Source organism: Delphinus delphis, chromosome 17 (assembly GCF_949987515.2).
Source record: "Delphinus delphis chromosome 17, mDelDel1.2, whole genome shotgun sequence".
Taxonomy (NCBI): Eukaryota; Metazoa; Chordata; class Mammalia; order Artiodactyla; family Delphinidae; genus Delphinus; species Delphinus delphis.
Window position 1 is genome coordinate 66,391,589 of NC_082699.1, and position 8,557 is coordinate 66,400,145.

Consider the following 8,557-nt stretch of genomic DNA (forward strand, 5'->3'; position numbering starts at 1 on the left):
CCCTCTCCTTCTCTCTCTCCTTTTATATTCACAGCAGCCAAGTGAAATAGGCAAGTCAAATATTATTTGCTCCATTTGATAGATGAGAAAACAGGCTCGAATGTCTTTCAGGAGCTACTTAGAAGTAAGCAGCTCAGGGCTGGGACATAAACTCAGGTCTTATACTCCTTGTCTAATGTTGCGGCTATGTCTGCACACGGCTGTTTAACTTCTTCTGGTAAGAATGACAACTGGAGAAGACGGTTCAAGACAAATACAGGTACTGAGATTTTAGCCCCCTCAAGGTCTTCACAGTGATTCAGTACCTCAGTTATAAATGTGGGGGCATTACTGAAGATGAGAGATATCCATTATTCAAAAAACATTTACAGTTTACCTACCATGTGCCAGGCACTGCGGTAGACCCTTGGGAAACAGAGACCAAGACTCAGTCATAGCTCAGTGAATAGAAAGCTCCATGAAGTTGGGGACTGTGACCGTCTTTGTCACCCCTGGCTCTCAGCACTCAGCTCAGTGCCTATCACAGGAAGGTGTCCAATACCAACATGGATGGATGAGTGGGTGGGTGAGTGGATGAGCGAATGGATGAGTGGGTGGGTGGGTGGATGAGTGGATGGACGAGTGGGTGGGTGAGTGGACGAGTGGGTGGGTGGGTGGACGAGTGGATGGACGAGTGGGTGGGTGAGTGGATGGACGAGTGGGTGGATGGATGTGTGGATGGATAAATGGAGGGATGTCCTCCAGCAGCTCAGAGCCTAATGGGCCTCCAAGTCAGAGAGCCGAGAGCACAGAAGCCGGGATCTTGTGACTGGGGTCTCTTCCTAGCTCTGAAGCTCTTCCACTATTTGACCTTGAACGAGCAGATCTGCCTCTCTGGCTCTCATTTGCTCATCTTTAAACAGGAGTGATACCCTTTGACTTCTTCGGCCTCTTCAGTTGGTATTCTGTGAAAAGAGAGTGATTCTGTGAAAACAGGGCCTACGATAATCTTCGTCAGAGGGACCATCGGAATAGCTTTATGCTTCCTTTTAAAACTAGTCACAGGCAGCGTGAAATTAGAATGAAAATTTCATACTGGATGAGAAAAAGCATTGTAGCAATGAAGATTATGGAACCGGCTTTTCAATATGACTTTGGCTCCCCTCCAAAAAAAAAAAAAAAGAGGAGTAGGATCTCACTACCAACCCCTGGGAACTGCCCATATGAGATTTCAGTGGATTCTTAAAGATCCCAGGAGCAGTCAGTGACTTACGGTTCCTAGAAGAGGTAGGAAAAGAGGAAGATGGTCTCTTTCACGAATATCACACCTCAGTCCTGCTTATGCTTGACAGTACGCGTCTCATTTTGTCTTCTCAGCAACCCTGTGAAGTGAATGATTTGTTCCTATTTAGCAGATATGGATGCCGAGACCTGGAGGCTGAACAGTGTGTCCAAATTCATGCAGTGGGTGGATGGGACTCGAACCCAGGCCTGTTTGACTCCAGATCTTTGCCTTTTCCAGTCCGGTGCTTTACACTTTGGGTTTGATGTGCTAGACCAGCAACATGATATCTTCTTTTTGGAGCAGCCATTGTGCTGGGAGATTTTTTGCCAGGAAGTGTACCATATGCTGGGTTACTCCTTGTTTTAGTCTATGATGTCTACTTGCTGATTCTTATCAACAGAGCCCTCATGGCGTACTAAGAGCTGTGCTAAGTGCTTCACGTGAATTGACAAATTACCTCACAGCACCCCTATAAAGCAATACTGGTATCATCCCCTTTTTATAGATAAAGAGACTGAGGTTCAGAGAGGGTGAGGGATTTATCCAAAGTCACACAGCACAGCATTCATCCAGAGCTCTTAACCACGAGGGCTTACTGCCTGTTGGTTTTTAGAACTGGGAGACTTCGTAAACGATTTAGTCCTAAATGCAATGTGGCATCCTGGAACAGGAAAAGGACGTTAATGAGAAAATGAGTGAAATCCAAATAAAGTCTGGATTTTAATTAGTAATAATGTGTCACTGTTGGTTTCTTAATTGGGACAAATGTACCACGGAAATGTAAAATGATAGGATCAGGGGAAACCGAGTGAGGGATATTCGGCAACTATCTGTACTATTTCTGCAACTTTTCTGTAAATCTAAAACTATTCCAAATAAAATGTTTATTATAAAAAAAAGATTTAGTCCACACTTACCCCATTTTAGGAGGGGACACCAAGGCTGAGAGTGGGGAAGCCACAGCCGCGCCTGCACCCTGCAGCTCAGCTTCCTGGGTGCAAGCTGGTGTGCTGTGTGTGACCTTCTAGAATGTGTCTGGACCCAAATGAGATCAATGTCGGGCACGTCCATGGAGTGAGCCAGAAAAATTTTGGACGTCAGACACGGCATTTTGAAAACATCGGTTCTGAGGTCTGTCCTTTCAGACAGTGACTACATGAGTGTCCCCAGCACTTTCCTCACCTGGCCGTCGCACTTGGTCAGCACAGCCCGGCGAGCCAGGCCCGTGGCTGTGCAGCTCAGTCATGATCTCAACTCCACGCCTCGTTAGCTAGAAGGCAGCAGGTGCATCCCCGGTAGAAGGCTGGACCGCGAGGGCCTGTGGGGTCAGGGTTCAAGTACACTCCAAACGGACTTCCCATCCCCGTTACACGCGAGGAGGCCTTTGGGAGGTGAAGAGCCACCAGACCCGCTCCCTGTGGAGCTGTAGCTGTCAGCAGCCGGGAGGCAGGTTCACCCACACTCCCCCCATTTTATGGATGGGGAAGCCAAGGCTGAGAGAGGGGGAAGAATAGCCGATTCGCAGCCAACGCTCGTCTCGTATTTGAAATTTTCTTTCTCAGTAGCTGCAGTCAGAGTTGGTGTCCAAGTTCTTGCCGATCAGCACCTTTCTCACTTCTTCACTGGGGAAGTGAATTTGTGGAGGACATTTCACGGACAGCCCCTGAACACTCAATATGCTTTCGACACACTGCTTGCTGTCCTGTGCCAAGTGTGAACACAGAAAGGGAATAATTAGAATGACTGTGATGATAGGAACCCACGTGTACTGACTACTCATACCTGCCCAGCACTGCCTCAGCCCTTTACAGGCATGGCCTCATTTCATTCTTATAACAACTCTGTGAGGAAGGCACTCTTATTTGTCCCATTTTACAGGTGGGTACAGGAAAACCCAGAGAGGGTAAGTAACTTGCTCAAGGTCACACAGCTAGTAAATGGGATCTGAACATAAGGAGTCTCATGCTAATGAATATGCTCTTAACGTGTGAGTGACCTGCTCCCCCATGGTGGCAGATGTTCATCTTTTATATTTATTCCCACAACTAAAGTCCTATCATGTCAGTAGGCCCTGAGCTCTCTTGGGGTAAAACACTTTATACTTCCCAGAGCTGGCAGGAAAGAGGAAAGAGCTTGAACTTCGGGGTGAGAGAGACCTGGTAGCAAATACCAGCTTCATAGCTAATTAGCTGTATGACCCAGACGAGTCACGTGACTGCTCCCTGCTTCAGTTGCAGTAATAATGCCACCTATCCCCAATGCTGTGGCGGTGAGGGTTACATGAAGTAAAGCTGTTCAGTGTCTAGGCCAAGGTGCCTTGTAGGTGGCTTGAAATTCAGGCAAATCCCTTCAAAGTAGAAAGAATCCAGGCTGGGAAGTCAGATGGATCTGGATTTGGATCCCAGCCTCCCTCTTTACTCGGTCTGTGGCCTTCAGCAAGTTGCAAAATCTTTCTGACGCATCATTTCCTCATCTGTAAAATGGGTACATAAAAATAAGTGTTTTGCAGAGCTGCAGGGCTGCAGGCAGGATCGGTGATAAAACACACAAAGGGCCTGGCCTGGGATTTCGGTCAGAGATTAGTGTTCCCATGTTCCCATTGTCATTATTACACGTCCCCCTCTCTCCTTTGTCATAACTGTTCTTTTCCTTCTGGCTTGCAGGCTTGCCAGGTCAGAGTGTTGACTGTTCTAGGGGGCAGCTTAGATGGGAGGGCCAGTCTCGGGGAGCAGGGCAGTGCCCAGAGCATTAGCCTTCTCACTACCTGCTTCCCCGGGGCGGGGGGGGGGGGGGGGCTGGTGACCTTGGCCTTAGTCAGTTCAAGTGAGCAGAGAGCAGTCTGGCTTCTCTGGCTTCGTCCAGCTGGCCAGCTCCTCCAGCGTCTCAGAAACCCACCTTGGGAGCCTGGGGGGACTTGAAACTGCCATTTCACAGATACCCAAGAGGCCTCACTGGGATCCCACAAGGAGAACAGGGATTAAAAAAATTAACCCATGCCTAGTTTCTGCAGAGGCAGAGGTAGCTTAGTTCTAGCCAGCAGGGTGGCAAAGGGAGGAGCGTGGAGTTGCAGAGGCCCAGGATTCGAAGTGCGGCTCTAGAACTGACCGCGGAGGGAACTCACCCACCTCAGCTTCGGTTGTCTTATCTGTGAAATGGGTTAGTGAGCATTCGCACTTCCTGAGATTGTGCAGTTTAGGTAAGATCATGCCCGTAAAACATTTCCCACATGCCTGCCATGTATCAAAGTCTCAACAGATGTTGGCTACCAACAACTGGGGTCAATGACGGCCAAAAGCAGAAAGTCAACTCATTAAAAAAATATGCTTAGTGGTGCTTCTCATGAGTGGGGTTGGGGATCTTGTTAAGATGCAGATTCTGTTCATCAGGGCTGGGTGGGGCCGGAGACTCTGCATTTGCAACCAGCTCCTGGGTGAAGCTGACGCTGTTGACCAATTAGGGCAACATGAGATTGCCACCCATTTTCAAACAGAGACCCGTTAAGTCTCAGTTAAGGTGAGGTCATTCCTGAAAATGGGTATATTTTGGGTAAATCCAGGAGAGGGGAGCGGCGAGGAACTAATATTACTGAGTAGCTGCTTGGCATTGGGTGTGTTGAATGAATCATCGCTTGCAATCCTCACGGCATCTGAGGGATATTATCATCTCCTTTGTACAGATGGGGAACGGAGACTCAGATGTTAAGTGCTCAAGGTCAAAAGGCTCACTAAAGACAGGACTGGGATATGGACTTGTCTGCCTGCCTCCAGTCCCATCACCTTTCTCAATCTCAGAGGCAACGGCCAGAGCCTGAGAACACAGCTGAAATAAGACCTTGGTTTCCCAGTTGGCAGAATGAGTGGCCTGTGTGTAAATGACCTCTAAGCTCCCTCCCCAGCCTCCTGTTGGAAGAGTTTGCCAGTCCGTGTGCTCTCTACTCTTACTCAGCATTCACTTGGCTGTATCCCCATGCTGCTTCCTTATTTGGTGCTGACGTTCTGGTTGCAGATGCATCAATGTCACCCTGTCAAGTTGGGAACACCAGCAGAGCTGCTGGACCCAGTCATCTTCCCAAGAGCTGGCCAAGGCGGTGCAGTGGTGATCAGAATAAACTCAGCACCCGGGCCAAAGAGAACATTCTTCCACACCCCAGAGATGAGGCTTTCGGTGTCCCTGCAGGTAGAGAAGGCCACTTGCGTCAACTGGAAGTCATGTGGGGTCCGGTTTCACCTGGAGCCCAGTCTTGGAGTCTTAACCCCGCAGGGCCTGGGTGTTAAAGGGTTTTGTTTGAACTCACACTTGGTGAGGCAGGCAGAGGCACCTACGTGCCTCAGGTGGGCTCACACATACCTCCTGGGCTCATAGAGCAGAGGTTCTGAGAACTGGGCAGGATTTTAGGAGCTAAAATCTCTGGGTTCAAATCCTGACTCTGCCACTTTCTAGTGTGTGACCTTGGGCAACTTATTTAATCTCCCTAGGCCTCCGTTTCCTCTTCTGTAAAATGGGGCTAACGGTAGTAGTTGTCTGATAGGGATGTGGTGAGAATTGAATGAATTAATACACGAACAGCCCTTAGAACAGTGTCTGGCACATGGCGAGCAAGCAGGCCATCTCCATAAAATGTGAAATCTGTCAGAGCAGGGACTTACCTGCTTTTATGGTTGGATACCTAGTACCTGGAAGAATGACTAGAGTGGTGGATGCTCATGAATATCTGTGCAGTGATTGAATCAGAGAGCTCTAGAGCGTGGTTTTCAAACTGTGTTCCAAGGAACGCTAGGGTGCCTGGGGCCACAGCATGGTGAGTTGGCGGGAGTGTGAGGGAGAAACACTTGAGAAGGCGTCAGCTCTGAGAAGTCAGAGCTTCTCCAATTTATGCGCTGGATCTATGGTTTCTACATAAAATGATATTTGGAGGAAGACTTTTGCAGCTCAAAAATTATTTGAAACTATCAATATCCAACATTTGGTCCCTAGACTGTCAGACTGCCCCGGGTGAGGGTTAAGAGTGCTGATTTCCTGACTCCACCAATGATCTGCTGAATCCCATTTTCTTGGGAAAGGACATGCCTTTTAAATCAATTTCTTAGGGGATTCCTATTCATGCTAATATCCAAAGAACACGCTTCAAATCATTTTACAAGTGGGGAAGTTGAGACCTTGTTAGGTGACGTGCCTGGCTCAGGGGCTCCCAGGCTGGTGTAAAGGTGTCTTAACTCCAAGACCAGTGCTCTTTTCATGCTGCAAATTCTGTGACTCTTAAACAGGTGAGGCCCTTGCAGAGACCCCTCCCAGGTTACGAGAAGGGGTGCTGGGAGGGAGACAGGACCGATCAACACTATCTCGGCCTTGTGGGAACTTTCTGCCTCTGGGAGCTTTGTTCTGCCCACACATACCGCAGGGCAGGCACGCAGCGGGTGTTGGAATGGAAGAAGGAGCAATTGAAAAAATGACATTCTTATGGAGAGATAGAAACAAAACGTGTGCAATGTAATGGCAGGTACTACTGAGATCTGGGAAGAAAGTAAAACTAGGTAAGGGATACAGAGTGATAGGTTGAGGGACTATTCTAGATAGAATGGGGACAGAAGGTCTTTTCTGAGGAGGTGACTTTGAATACAGACCCAAGGAATGTGGGAGATGGAGTCATCTAGTGGAAGAACATTCCAGATAAAGGGAACAGCAAGTGCAAAGGGCCTGAGACAGGAAAGTGCTTGCTGTGTTTGAGGACCTGCAAGGATTGAATGAGGCTTAAATGAAACAATGTGTGTAAATTTCATAGGATAGTGTCTGCTGCACGTTGACTGTTACAATTACTGGTGTCATTTTATCTTCATGATGAGGACAGGTTCCATCAGATTTGCATTTTATTTTATTCTACTTTCTGTTATTTAAAAGTCATATTCATTGAGGTATAATTTCCCTACAGTAAAATTGACCCTTGTCTAGTGTACACGTGGATGAGACTTGACAAATGCTTCTGCCTGTATGAGTCCCACCACAATAAAGATTTCAAACATTTCTATCACCACAAAAGTTCCCCTGTGCCTTTTGTAGTCACTCTCCTTGTTTATCCATAGCCCCTAACAATCATTAATCTGATTTCTGTCTCTAGAGATTTGGAATCATACAGATATAAATTTTTATGTCTACCTTCTTTCACTCGGCAAAATGCTTCTGAGATTTCTCTATGCTGTTGTATGTATCCTAGTTCGTTCTTTTTTTACTGCTAAGTAGTATTCCATTGTGTGGATGGAAACCTATTGTTTACCCCTTCACCAATTGAAGGACATCTGGGTTGTTTCCAATTTGGGCTTATTACGAGTAAAGTTGCCATCAACATTCATGTACATGTCTCTGTGTGAATGTATGTTTTCATTTCTCTTGGGTGAATACCTAGAAGTGGAATTGCTGGCTCATATGTTTGACTTGATAAGAAATCACTGAATTGCTTTTCAGAGTGGCCATACTGTTTTGCATCCCCATCAGCAATGTATGAGTGTTCCAGTTGCTCCACATCCTCACCAAGATTTTGTATTGTCAGTTAATTAGTTAATTAATCAATTAATTCATATTTTAGCCTTCCTAGTAGACGTGTAGTGGTAGCTTGCTGTGGTTCTAAATTTCACTTCCTTAATGTCTAGTGAGGTCTGGCATCTTTTCCAGTGCTTATCTGCCCTCTGCATCTCTTCTTTGCTGAACTGGTGAATCTGGTCAAGTATTTTGCCTAGTTTTCAGTTGGGATGTTTGTTTTCTTATTGAGTTGTAGGAATTCTTTTCATATTCCAGATGCAAGTTCTTTATCCAATACATGTTTTGCAAATACATAGTTCCTCCCTGAACATAACTTGTCTTTTCATGTTCTTAAAGAATGCTTTTTGAGGAGGTGAAGTTTTACATTTTTTTAAAGCCGAATTTACCACTTTTTTCTTTTATGCTTCATGTACTTTCTAAGAAAAGTTTTGCCTAGCTCAATGTTACAAAGATTCTATCCCGCATTTATTTTCTTGTAAAAGTTTTATCGTTTTAGGTTTTTTTTTTTTTTTTGCGGTACGCGGGCCTCTCACTGTTGTGGCTTCTCCCGTTGCGGAGCACAGGCTCCGGACGCGCAGGCCCAGCGGCCATGGCTCACGGGCCCAGTGGCTCTGCGGCATGTGGGATCCTCCTGGACCGGCGCACGAACCCATGTTCCCTGCATCGGCAGGCGGACCCTCCACCACTGCGCCACCAGGGAAGCTTCTCGTTTTAGGTTTTATATCTGGGTCAATGATCTATCTTGAGACTTTGAGTGAACTT